The 13,828-nt window shown below is 41.5% G+C and overlaps 2 long non-coding RNA genes across 2 annotated transcripts; one reads left to right on the top strand and one right to left on the bottom strand.

The window, feature by feature from the left end:
• Positions 1 to 7,606: 7,606 nt before the first annotated feature.
• On the top strand, positions 7,607 to 10,748 carry LOC130684096 (uncharacterized). Its single transcript, XR_008998235.1, has 2 exons — positions 7,607 to 7,909; positions 9,227 to 10,748. It is a non-coding gene; the product is annotated as an uncharacterized LOC130684096 (long non-coding RNA).
• Positions 9,059 to 13,588, bottom strand: LOC118920089 (uncharacterized). The gene is made up of 3 exons (XR_005027755.2): positions 13,278 to 13,588; positions 13,057 to 13,119; positions 9,059 to 9,310 (listed from the first exon to the last, which is right to left on the bottom strand). It is a non-coding gene; the product is annotated as an uncharacterized LOC118920089 (long non-coding RNA).
• Positions 13,589 to 13,828: the final 240 nt, after the last annotated feature.

The raw sequence follows: 13,828 nt of genomic DNA on the forward strand, positions 1-13,828 counted from the left end.
TGAATCCACGATCTTGAGCATCCTCAGCCCAGCAGCCGGTGTGTCCTCTCTTTGACGGTGGCCCCAGCCCCCTGAAGCTCCCGCCCTCCTGAATCCTACCCACCTTTAATTGCCAATACTATGGAATTAGAATAGGTCCTACATGTACTAACTTACTGAATATTTTTATATGTAAGGTGCATCCTCTTAATTAAAAAGAATGCATAGAATGATTATACTTATCTCTCTCTCTCTCAAAAAAAGTTGTCTTTGACTTATACAAAGTCCTTGATTAAATTTTTGGTAGGTCAATGGTCCTTAGCAAGATTTTCCACACTTGCTTATAGGAAGAGTTATGTCTCTTTCCTTTCATATACCTTATGTCAGTGTAAAAACAACCTGCAATGTCTTCCTGAAGCAAGAGGGCAAGACCTCAAGGGACACCCGGATGTGGAGGGCACAGCTTGGCTCCATTGTATGTCCTGCTCTTTGTTTTCCCCTTTTCTTCTTCACATATTTCTAATTTATGCTATCTTGCTATTTTTTATGTAGGCTTGTTAAAGCCCCTTAAATCCATTCTGAGACAGTGTAGAGTATAAATTTTTAAAAATAAGTAATATGAAAAAACATAAAATAAATCGTGTACTATATATTTAAGAGCAGCATACTGTTTTTTCAGCACTGCGAGGGATTTTAGCTCATTTTATAATGAAAGGGCTTGAGGCTGAGGAAAGAGACACACTGTCAGGTCTCAAGAATATCAGTCCTGTATTTCTTTTGCCACATCACAAATTCCAAATGATTTTCTTCTGGAATTTGGGAAAATGTCTGTGAACATCCCAAACTAGATACCATGGAAAGAAAACTTTCCCTCCACTCCATTTTAATTCCCCAGGGACCTGTTAATGCTTCAGTCAATTTCAACCTCCGACAAGAAAGGGGCCAGTGCAACGCCAGTGGCCTCCAAGGGGAGCGAGCCCCCAGGCCCGGGCTGCAGCCCAGCCTCCTGCCCTTCCTGGTCGCAGGCTGGGAGAGAGGAGTTTGGCCTCGAGTCTGGGAGACGGAGCGGCCCCTTACCGCTGCAGTGCAGCCAGTGGAGCTCAGTCGGCGACAGTGTCCTTTGCACTGAGATGGAGCAGGGCTTAGAGGGTGAGGCTGCAACACATATAAAATAATGCTCTTGTGAGACAGCAGGTTTGAACAATTACGGGACAATTCGCAAGAGTTCTACTCTGTCCAATGAGATTACACCAATATTTCTAAACAGAAGTTCTCTTTTGTTTTTAAAGGGGAAGAAATGCTTTCATGGACATTTGGAAGTGTGTTCATTGATGACAGATGGAAAAACATTGATTTAGATTGTACTTTCCCTGAGAATCCATGTTTGTCCTTGAGAGAGGGGTGTGTGTGTGTATGTGTGTGTGTGTGTGTATATGGTGTGTGGTGTGTGTGTGGTGGTGGTGGTGTATGTGGTGGTATGTCTGTGTGGTGTGTGATGTCTATGTGTGTGTGTGTGTGGTATGTGTGATGTGTGGTGTGTAGTGTGTGTGATGTTGTATGTGGTGTGTAGTGTGTGATGGTGTGTGCATGTGGTGGTGTGTGTGTGGTGTGTGTGTGGTATGTGTGGTGTGTGGTGGTGTGTGTAGTTGTGTGTGTGATGGTGGTGGTGGTATGTGGTGTGTGTGTGTGGTGGTGTGTGTGGTGGTGGTGGTGTGTGGTGTGTATGTGTGTGTGTGGCATGTGGTGTGTGTGTTGTGGTGGTATGTGGTATGTGTGGTGTGTGTGTGTGGTCTGTGGTGTATGTGACGGTGTGTGCAGTGGTATGTGTTGGTGTGTGTGGTGTGCGGTGTGTGGTGTGTGGTGGTGTGTGTGCCATGGTGTGTGTGGTGGTGGTGTGTGGTATGTGTGGTGTGTGGTGTGTATGTATGTGTGTGGTCTGTGGTGTGTGTGATGGTGTGGGTGGTGTGTGGTGGTATATGGTGTGTGTGGTGGTGTGTGTTGTGTGTGTGTGTGGTGGTGTGTAGTATGTGTGGTGTGTGTATGTGTGGTCTGTGGCAGGTGTGATGGTGTGGGTGTATGTGGTGTGTGTGATGGTTTGTGGCAGTGTGTGTGGTGTGTGTATGTGGTGGTGGTGTGTGGTGTGTATGTGTATGATGGTGTGGGTGGTGTGTGGTGGTGTGTGGTGTGGGTGTGTGGTGGTGGTGTGTAGTATGTGTGGTGTGTGGTGTGTATGTGTGTGTGTGGTCTGTGGTGTGTGTGATGGTGTGTTTGGTGTGTGTGTGTGTGTGTGTGTGGTGTGTGTGATAGTGTGTGGCAGTGTGTGTGTGTGGTGTGTTTATGTGGTGGTGGTGGTGTGGGTGTGTGGTATGTGTGGTATGTGGTGTGTATGTGTGTGTGATGGTGTGGGTGGTGTGTGGTGTGTGTGATGGTGTGTGGCAGTGTGTGTGTGGTGTGTGTATGTGGTGGTGGTGTGTGGTGTGTATGTGTGTGTGTGTGGTCTGTGGTGTGTGTGATGGTGTGGGTGGTGGGTGGTAGTGTGTGGTGTGTGTGTGGTGGTGGTGTGTAGTATGTGTGATGTGTGGTGTGTATGTGTGTGTGTGGTCTGTGGTGTGTGTGATGGTGTGTTTGGTGTGTGGTGGTGATGTGTAGTATGTGTGGTGGTGTGGTGTGTGGTGTGTATGTGTGTGTGTGGTCTGTGGTGTGTGTGATGATGTGGGTGGTGTGTGGTGGTGTGTGGTGTGTGTGTGGTGGTGGTGTGTAGTATGTGTGATGTGTGGTGTGTATGTGTGTGTGTGGTCTGTGGTGTGTGTGATGGTGTGTTTGGTGTGTGGTGGTGATGTGTAGTATGTGTGGTGGTGTGGTGTGTGGTGTGTATGTGTGTGTGTGTGGTCTGTGGTGTGTGTGATGGTGTGGGTGGTGGGTGGTAGTGTGTGGTGTGTGTGTGGTGGTGGTGTGTAGTATGTGTGATGTGTGGTGTGTATGTGTGTGTGTGGTCTGTGGTGTGTGTGATGGTGTGTTTGGTGTGTGGTGGTGTGTGGTGTGTGTGTGGGTGTATGTGGTGTGTGTGATAGTGTGTGGCAGTGTGTGTGTGTGGTGTGTGTATGTGGTGGTGGTGGTGTGGGTGTGTGGTATGTGTGGTATGTGGTGTGTATGTGTGTGTGTGGTCTGTGGCGTGTGTGATGGTGTGGGTGGTGTGTGGTGGTGTGTGGTGTGTGTGATGGTGTGTGGCAGTGTGTGTGTGTGTTGTGTGTATGTGGTGTGTATGTGTGTGGTGTGGTCTGTGGTGTGTGTGTGTGTGGCGTGGGTGGTGCTGGTGTGTGTGTGTGTGTGTGTATGTGTGTGCACTTCCCACCAGGGCAGTCCCTCCTGGGCAGTGATTTCCCATGACCAGGAGCTGTGTGTTGCGTGCACTCACAGCGCTCTGCTGAGGATGCGGCAGGAGGACTGCTGCCCTCAGCCCTGCTTCCATCCTGAAGAGCAGAGAAGCAGATGCTGTGAGGGCAGCAGGCCCAGGCAAGAGGGATGAGCAAGCGGTGACCTCAAAGCAGAGAGCAGGCAAGCCTTGTCTAAATATCCTAGAAAGAATTAGCCTTAAGGGAGAGAAGAAACTGACCTTTCAGCTGTGCAAACAGATTTTCTTATAGGGTACAAGGCAAGCTAGGCAAAGATAGAATGACTGGGCTAAAGAGAAGCAGTTCTGCTCCTTGGTCAACAGACAGAGTAACACATTTGACCTTTCACCCTGCTGACGGCAGTGAGGAATAATGACGCATACAAGGTGCTTGCGTTTGCTCTTTCTGCTGTTACTATGTGGCCTCCTTTACAAAGTGATGCTGTGGGTCCATGGACCACATACGTTGAATAGCAAAGTTTTTCTATATTTTCCAGTCTCAGTTTTTAAAAACCTTTACCCATCTAATAGATTATCGGGCAGATATAGAATATTTACCTTCTTCAGAAATCTTTACTTTTCTCTGTTGTGTATTTGCAGTTACTACTAACAATATAATATCCAATATACATTAAGAGCTTAGCACATGTTAGGGACCGTTTTAAATACTTTATATGTATTATCTCATTTAATTCTCACAACAACCCTCTGAATAGCTATTATTGTAGAGATAAGGAAACAGGGGAACTGAGAAGAAAAATAAATTCCTATTAGTTGACTTGTCTTAACTGAGTCTTATTTTAATCTGTGTTTACAATTCCAACATGATAGATAAGTCTTTTGATAATCATTTTGAAAATAAAATCCAAGACTTTTGTCCTACTGCAGTAGTCCATTAAGCTATAATTATTTTCATTTTAGAGGTTTTAAATACCAGTAACTTTGCCTGCTTCATCCAGATAATTGAAGGAAATTATCCCACCTCCTTGCGGCCCACACACATATTGAACAAGTCATGAAGTTTCCAAGTGGTCATCTGTTATCACTCTTTCTTGCCAGGGGAAAAAATATGGAATCTAGAGATATGTACCCGCATTAAGCTCCTGCATTTAATGTCTTATATGTTGAGTGAATACAGCCCTGCCACCACAACACCACAAGCACAGATTGGCACATGAGCTCTGCCCACAGAGGATGGCCTCTAAAACAGCTGCCCTGGGAAGTTTGCCCAAAGGGCTGTTGTGGATGGTGTGGGGTAAAGTGTCTTTTCTGTGGGGGGACTTAGATGCTAATTACAAGGCAGGCCTCATGGCTAGACTGCATTCCAAATGCAGCAGGGAGGTTTCCCTTTTGTCTGGTGTCTTTTTCCATTTTGGAAGATCTGGAACAAGGAGTATCCAGCTGGCTAAGAAGCTCATTACTTCCATGTACCTTCATCATGAATCCTCATTACTGAGGGTAATGGGGGCCTGACTCTTTCTCCCAATCTCAAAGAGTCAAAGTAATATAACAGGCTAATAGCATTTGTTGGGTTATATTCAGTGCCTTGCCTACCACTATCTTTGGATTTAAGTAAGCTAGAATAATTTATCTACTTAATTAATATAGTTCTGCTTGAAATTACTTCACGTACTCAATTTCTGTCCACATTTGTGCAAGGTAGTAAGAACTATTCATCTATTAATTGCTAAATTTGGTGGAAAATATGAGATATGTTATAAGGTCACTTAGCCTTTCAGTGAGGTAGTGAAATTTGAAAAGCAAAAACAGTAACACTTGACTCCTATATTTAATATACACTGTTTGCATCCAAGTTTAATATAAGTGGATTTTATACATGAATGAATGTTTTTAATTGCTCAGAAATACATTCTAGTCCTATAATTGAATTCAGAAGAATCCTGCAATAATTATGAAACTACAGTAAACATTGCCGTCCCTCAGTTAAATAAAGAATACACAGGAGAAAGATAATTCATAATTCTCAAATATTTACTAATTCATCATCTACAAGCATCTCAAAGTTACTTTCTCTTTAGGACAAGTTATTGGTGGGTTTTCGTTTCCGATTCCTTGAGGGACAGTGCCAGCATCCCTTTGTTAGTGTCAAAGATGGGGTAAGATCATGAAGTGCCATCAGATTTGCAATAAAATGAGTTAATTATGATGAATAATTTCAATATAGCAATACAAATCTTTTTTATTTTCTTTACTCAGCCATGACTATCTTGTTTGGTAAGCCATGACCTCCTTTTTTTTGTTGTTCCTTCTGTAAGGGATAAAGGTAAATCCAACCAGATGTAATTGGTCATTGCCTGGGTAGTCAGCAAGGTCACCTAGATCCAGGCTTCATAAACTACCTAAAAGACTAATTTTCAAGTTTCTCCACTTTGGGTAGAATATTGAGATTGACACTGACTAGGTCATGCCAATCAGAAGTTCTGATAGGAGGTTATATATATTTGATGAATTTTTGAAGGAGTAGGGGGAAGGCAGGAATGTTTACTTAAGTGAAACTTAAAAAAATGGCTTTAAATATGGCATCTAAGAATGGAAAGAATTTTTTAAGGTCTTTGTAGGTAAGGAGAGAGAGAGAGAGATAAACACCACTGGCTGAAGAACTACTCAGATAAAGTTCATAAAGCTCTTTTTATAATTTTAGAATTATATTTTTTTAAAAGAAGAAGGAAACTGAGAAGAAAAAAAAAGAGGTGAAAGAAAAGCTGAGAAAGAAGTGGGAAAAAAGTAAAAGAGAGGAAAATAAAATTGAGGGAAGTTTATAATAAAAAGTGGAAAGGCTTTAGATTGTCACCCTTCCTTCCAAACTGCCTTTGTAGATGTGGTTTCTTAGTTTACCATCTTTATCTGAAGCCTCCTTATTTGAGGGGAAGACCTGTGTCAGCCAGCATAGGATCAAATGTTGCTCAGTTCTTTAGCGTTTGATTCTGACGTCATAGGGAAAAGAGTGCGCCATGAGCATGAAGTGTAGCTGGGAGCAGCAGTTAGGGTAATTAATGATCCTTAACTCGGCTTAGGAGCCAGAGAGTGCTTGCTGCCTCCTCTTTGAATTAGTAAAACAGCAGAGCAGTGTGACAATGGAAAAATCCCTTGGTCAATGTAGAAGAATCATGAAGACGGTTTTGTATGTGGCTTATTTGCTTTTATCCTGTAGTTTAGGTTTACCAAATCTGGTTATGGTATTCTCACAGAGATGGACCTGTTTGCTTCTGACAGTGAAATATGCTAGCACTCACTGGATGGTTTGAAAGACATTTATGTTAGCCTTCCCGGTTCACACATGATCATAATAAAGTAAATAAGCAATCATCTTTAGCACGTCACAGTTAATGTCTCCAGTTTAGCCAAACTGTCATTGCGTCAGTCATTCATTCAGCAAATATTTATTAAATGCCTGCAGTGTGCCAGCTGCTATTCTAGGAAGTAGGGATTTAGCCATCCACAAGACAGGCTAAGTTCCTGAGTATGAAGCATTTGCCAAAGTGAAAACCGGTGAGAAGATCACCTTTTTAGTGTGATACAGAACTAATGGATTTACTCTTATATTTACTCACAAAGCCTTTTCACTTTTCACAGTTTTTGAAACTCTTCAATAGGGAAGAATATTGGGTGAAGAGAAATCCTTCTGCTTAGGGTTCAAATAAATAAATGAAAGCACCACCAGCAAAAACCATGATCCTCTTGGCCAACTGTGACTAGGAACATAATTCCTTCAATGCGAGATTGCGTGGCTTTGAACACAGGCAGTTCCCTACCTAATCAAAGCTGCAAAGGACACAGAAGACCGTTTAATAGGATTATATCTAAACCTGTTATGGATTAAGTTCTCTGGCTGCTTGACACACTAGTAACTAGCCCAAATCCGTATTTACAGAAAAAGAGATGAGAAAAATTCCTTCCTGATAGGAACAAAAGAACAGAATATCCTATTTCTCCCCTTGCCTCAAAAATTTAAAAAAAAGGTTGGGGGTGGGGTGGATAGACAAATGCCAGAAAAAAGAAGTCCCACCTCTAGTGTACTGCCAGGTTCAAAGCACCAGGAAGGCCACAGAACTATATCCCTCTGAGGCAAAACCCCACCGGCTGTTGTTTCCAAGGGCCCATGGCCAAGAGCTAACGTTTCTCCCCAACCAGCAGGACAGTAAATCCTACATGACACAAATGGTTAAGCATTGACGGAATTTGAAATAGAAAATACTAAAACCCCTGCTTCTGAATTGCAATCATGAATCTGACTGTACCTTCAGAGTTTGAGGACCACTACTACTTATACTATCAACCCACTACCAGGAAAATTATGTGAAGAGAAAAAAATACAAACTTGTATTTCCACCTTAAAATGGATGGAATTGGAGGAGGTACAGATGACATAAAATGAGCAGTAAGCAATATTCTTCTAAAATATGATGGATAATCCCTTTCCATAGACATATGTTCACTCCCAAGCTAATTGACCTTCAGATGAAGCTATCATTCTGATATCTGTTCAAGAAACAAAGATGTTCATCAACTGAAGACCATGTAAGTAAGAGTTTAAGAAAACAGCTTTTCCTGACATCTATGAAAAGTCTTAAAATTACTTCTGCATTGACTTTTACCATCTTGGAAGATATTCTATAGCTAATAAAGTGATTTTCCAAATGATTTTCTAATAAGATCAAGCCAGAGCTTGAAATGGACTCTGCTAGACAACTGAAGAGAAGTCTTAAGAGTTAATTCACTTTTAGCTAAGACTGCTGATTCATTCCAGATGGTTTATCTTTATACAGCTTCAGTAACTGTTTCTCATTTGCAGCATTTTTTAACGTGAGTTCATACTTATCATTAGGAGGCTCTTCTAAGTTGACTTATTTACTATTAAATTATTCTGTAAAGTTGTACTGTAAGTATAGATTTTAAAATATAGTAGAACTGCTATAGAAATGTGAGGTGGCAGCTGGTGTTTAGGCGCTCTGTGATAGAGATGGTGAGCCATGCTCCAACTAAATCCATCGTATCAGAGGGACTTGACGAAATCTGTCATGTCAAAAGGTGCTTGTCACAGCTGTACTGGTTAGTATATCTGCAGCTCCACAAACACATCTTCCATTGTACCACAAATATTTACACTTGGCCTGTCATGTTTACCATAGACATCCATATTTATTATTTATAAACTTGAATACATGCTCACATTTATTTAGTTTTCTTTTATCATGATTTTAACAAGAGAGGCACTAAAATATATTATTGTGTATTTGAGAAAAAATTTCCCCAGATCCAAGGTCCTGCAAAAATGGATGTATTCTGAGAAATCGCTCTTGCTTCATCCTTCATGCAGTGACTAACAGCACAGGCTGTAATTCACTCAAATGTTCTGTGTCTCAGCTTCATTAGCCATAAAATGAGAATAATTATGGTCTGCCTATAGAGCTGTTATAACAATTAAATGAGATAGTGCATGTAATGCACCATGGAGAGTAGCTTAGAGAAACAGGGCTCAATATATGTTAAATGTTATTATTACGTATTTCATCAAGTTAGTGTCAGACTGCAAGATGTACCATTATGGATTATACCACTATAAAAGGAAAAGAACCACTGTTAGTTCAATTGTGCAACTTTGATATAATGCTTTTGCTTTTCATTACTTAAATTTTTTATTTTACATTTATTGAGACAGTCTTTAGATGGTGATACAGGTTTTATTATACAGCACTCTTACACACGTATAAAAAGGAAGGTACAAGTGAAAAAATTGGTTAAGATATTTCTAAACTTCACATTCCAAGTCTGACTCCGTAAATCTCTTTTTGACTCATAATTGCTGCTGGCTGTTTTCCACACTGTATATTCCAGGCATCAAGAGTGCTGGAGATGCTGGATCATCCTCTAAGCTGTTGATACTCTTCATACAAGTGTTCATGCTGGTGCTTCCTGGATCTTACCAAATAATGAGAAGAGGTTTTCATACCAGCTAGAATGGACAGTTTTTCTCAAATTATGATTGAATCACTTCCTGACTGAAACATCCAGGAATTACCTTCATGTTGTCACACCATCAGGAATACTAACCCAGTGGATACATGCACGACAATGACATCAAAAGTTGGTAAACTAGAATTGATTAAATATAGAATGTTCCCAGTCATTTGTTCCCCTCTCTCACAGGAGTAAAACGAGATGTGTCAATATGTACAGTCCAAATGAAATTGAAGGTCAGGCACTTTTCTATGGGATGTAGGCTTTGATTCTAATAGCGTCCATGTAGATCCAACATTTATTTGTAATGTGTTCATTTTTACAAACCTTATTGAGAGTCCATTGTATGGACACATATTAGGTAAGGTATCAGAAATTCAAAATGACTAAGTCTTAGCCACTAAGACAGGGACGAATATGGCCCCCTGTCAGTGAGGGTAAGTGATCCTGTAAGCAAACGGAACACAGTGACGGGAGGGGCAAGGGGATACATGCGTGGGGCATGCAGGTGGGACAAAGGACCTCGATGGCTTCTGCTTGGACCTGAGATAGGAAAATGCTAACTCCAGGCCAGCAATGGAGGAAAGGGCACTGCAGGCAAAGGGGGTTCCTCAAAGGGAAGGCTGTGTTTCCTGATTTTTTTTTCAATTTTATTTGAAGCATCCTGTTTGTGTTCCTTGCACTGATAGTCTGAAATAAGCCATTTCTCTTTTTTCTTTCAGGAATTGCCTACTGCCTATTTATAACTTTTATCTATTCTCCTCTTGGGTTATGTTCATTTATTGACTTGCAGGAACTTTTTACGGGTTTTGGACATTTATTCATTATAAACTATATATTTTGCCAACATATTCCTCCACTGCTATCACTTGTTTTTTAATTTTGTTAATAGCAGCTTTTATATTCTAAGTTTAAATATTTCCCCCATCAACTCTGTTAGTGTTTTCCTTTATGGTTTCTAGGTTTTAGATTTACTTGCGAAGGTCTTCCCTCCATCTAAGACATAGTCTAAAATTTCTCACGTTTTCTTCTCTCTTAATGATTTTTTACATTAAAGTCTAAAGCTAAAACTTATCTTTGAATACTACATGTGGTCGGTATAACTTTTCCCCCAAAATGCATGTTGAATTTAAAGCTATCCTAGATTTTCTGTTAGCTCTTACCAGATCGTTATTAACTTAGAAAATGACAGGCAGGAAACTTTCAGTAATCCATGCCAACAAAGAAAAGTAGTGTCATAAATGAAATAAAACTACTCTGTTAGTTTCAAATGTCAGAAATTGCCATCAAAATAACTTTAGTAAAATGACATTTTTGGCTCTCATAAAGCAAGAAAGATTTGTCCTCAAGAATGGGTGAATCTGGGGATTTGGAAGTCATAAAGATCAAGTTTGCCACTTGTTTCTTCTTCTCTCTTTGTGTTCTTTTTTTTCTCTCCAACTGCAGACAAATTTTTCCCAAATGGAAGGAGAAATGGGTGCAGAATATTCCAGACACACATTCTCCCTGCTCAACAACAAGGGAGGGAAATGTGTTCTCCAACAGACCTAATAAAAAACAAATCTCAGGATAGGAGTCTGATTACACTACCTTCCTGTCACTGGTTATGTCTTTCTCAGGCAATGACCCATTGCCAGATCCATCCCTGTGTCGTGAGGGATCGAGTTCTATGCTGTGGCTGAGCAGGCCTGCATCATGCTCCCAGCCCAGTCGCCGAAGCAGTAGGATGTGATTGCAGAGGAAAGAGGGCAGTCACAGACATGACTGACAGGAGAATCACTACCGGACAGTCAGTCCCTCTGATCTGTGATTTGCTGCAATCAATAATCATAAAAGCAATACAAGCATTTACATGTCCTTATTGACTGCATTAGATTTTTAGACACACAAGTTGACTTCCTCTTTGTGATTATCTTAGGCTCATATTAAAATTAATTTCCATAACCTCAATACACAGTAATTGATTTGAAACTTGGGCTTTTGCCATTTGATCTAAGACAAGTTGTTTAACTTACCCTAGTTTAAGATTTTTCACCTGTAAAATGAGGTCTTTGATTTTGTGATGGAGGGAGGTAAATCATATGATGTAGGGAAGAAGACAATCTAAACACAGAGAGAAAGGAGTCTGGGATTCAATTTTTGCAACAAGTGATCCTAAACCTCCAAGTGCATATCAGTAGGTGCACTTATTTAGTGAGTGAGCACTGTGTTCAGGTGAACACGCACCTCTATCCGGTATGTCCTTCTTTATTTTGCAAGTGTTACATAAGGAAAAGATAAGACCCAGAGCCAGAATTCCCTATATCTGAGTCAGGAGCTTTCAGGAATAAGTAATAGAAAACAAAATTCAAATTAGGTTAATGGGGTAAAAAGGGATTTACCAGTTTCTATAACTGAAATGGGGAGCACACAGCACCCCATGGAAAGCTGCAGGAACCAGGCCCCAGAAACTGTCTGCGGATCAGCTACGAGTGTCCTGTGGCCCTTTTGTTCACTGCTTGTCCCTACTTCTCTTTGATTTTTTAATCTCATTATTTTGTAACAGGGGGCGTGGCTGCCAGAAACCCCAAGTTAGCAACCATAGCCAAAGGGCATATTTCCACCCCAAGAAATGACTCTGGCCCTAATTGGGTTACGTGTGTAAGACTGGGCCAGCCTCTGTAGGAATGGTAATTGGCCACATATTTAATCCTGTGGCCAGGAAGGTGGCATCCATTAACTGAAAAATGGGGTAGATGGGGAGTAGAGTTGCCAGACTTAGCAAAAAAAAAGTACATCCTCTATTAAATCTGGCAACCCTAGGTGGGAGAGCTTTCTAAATAGGCAAGATTAACAACGACTACAGTTTATTGCACTGTTTCCTCAAGAACTGGCCCTTCCGTCCTTTGCCATTTTGCTCATACCCGTGGGCAGATTCACAAGCAGGCAGACAATGGCTGTTGTCACAGGAATTCGGCTCAGCATTAAGGGGGGAGAGCATTCACGATATTTTAAATCCTCCCTGAGAAATTCTTTCTTAGATTTTTCCTTAAGCTAACATGCTTCTTCCATAAGCATCTTGGTGGCAGTGAGTTGTGTTTTATCCAAGTCACAGAATCACAGAGCTGGAGGAAGGTCTGGAGGTCCTGGTGGTCCTCTGAGGTGATTGGTCACTCTGGTAGCCTGCCTGAGAATTTTGTAAGTGGCTATTTCTAGATGAGAAGTTCTTACCAGATACATGTTTCTGAAGTGTAAGGAGAGAGACAGGAGAGGAGGAAGATGATGTTAGGAAGCCGTCCAATGGAGCTTGACCAGGGAGGAGCCAGTGAAAGTCTTCTGTGGGTAAGTGGATGTGGTCAAGCTGTGTTTTAGGCAAAAACACAGTTTAGAAGCTGTGAGGGACAGGAACAGAGGGCAGTAGCCTGAGGCAAAGCCGGTGCATTGGTCCCATTGAAGGATGTCAGGGGCTCAGCAGTGGAAGGAGAGCCAGAGGAACGGAGGGTAAGGAGACCTGTTTACACAGTTCAGAGTTGATAAATCAGCAGGAATTGGTGGCTGATACTTCTCATGCTTAACTTCACTCCTCCTGCTTTTAGCTTTAACAGCAACATGCCAGCTTCTCCCACCACTGAGAACCTATAAGCAGCACACACATCAATGTTTTAAAAGACCGTATTCAAATATTTGCTGAAAATATTCCACAATTAGTAAGTTCATCATGTTCTCACCATTTCAATGACGTTTTTCAGTGAAAGTACTTCTTGCACATCTGTCTTCTTACTGTATTTTTACTGTGAGAGTTAAGGCACTAGGATGAATTGTAAGTTAAAGCGATTTTTACAAATTCATTATTTCAGTTTATGTGATCCCCACTTTGACCTGACCTCCAAAGTGATGAATGAGGCGGGGAAAGTGTCAGGTCAGTGTTAGCTGCCTGCTCCAGACTCACCTGGCACTTCCATAGGTCAGCTGAACGGCCACAAACGTGGGGTGGAATCTTGGGTTCTCTGTCTCCAAAATAGGGGAACTTGGGCCGGGTGATCTCTCAGGAGACTTCCAAATCTGGTAACATCCAATTCGGTGGCAGGGGAAATGATAATTGAGAGCACAAAAAGATGATGACCTTTCACTGAACCTAACCTGTTGTTAAGTGAGCAACAATCTTGGATGTGGGCTATTTAAACACAAGCTTTGCAATCCCGCAGATGTGGGTTTGAATCCTGCTCCTGACTAGTCATGTCTTCCTCCCTAGCCTCAGTCTTTTCATCTGTGAGACAAAAATAGAAATACCTGCTTCGTGGTGCCATCGTGAAGAATACATGAGAAGAGGTGTGGGGAAGAGTTGATACAGAGCTAAGCACCTCATAAGTCCTTCATACATGGGGACTAGCATTACTGCTCACTGCATGTTGCCTCATAAACTGGGAAACACAGAACTAGAGAAGTCATTCCAATCATTCATTCATTTGTAAGTCCATTCCGTTATTCATTCAAAAAATA

This window comes from Manis pentadactyla, chromosome 6 (assembly GCF_030020395.1).
Source record: "Manis pentadactyla isolate mManPen7 chromosome 6, mManPen7.hap1, whole genome shotgun sequence".
NCBI lineage: Eukaryota > Metazoa > Chordata > Mammalia > Pholidota > Manidae > Manis > Manis pentadactyla.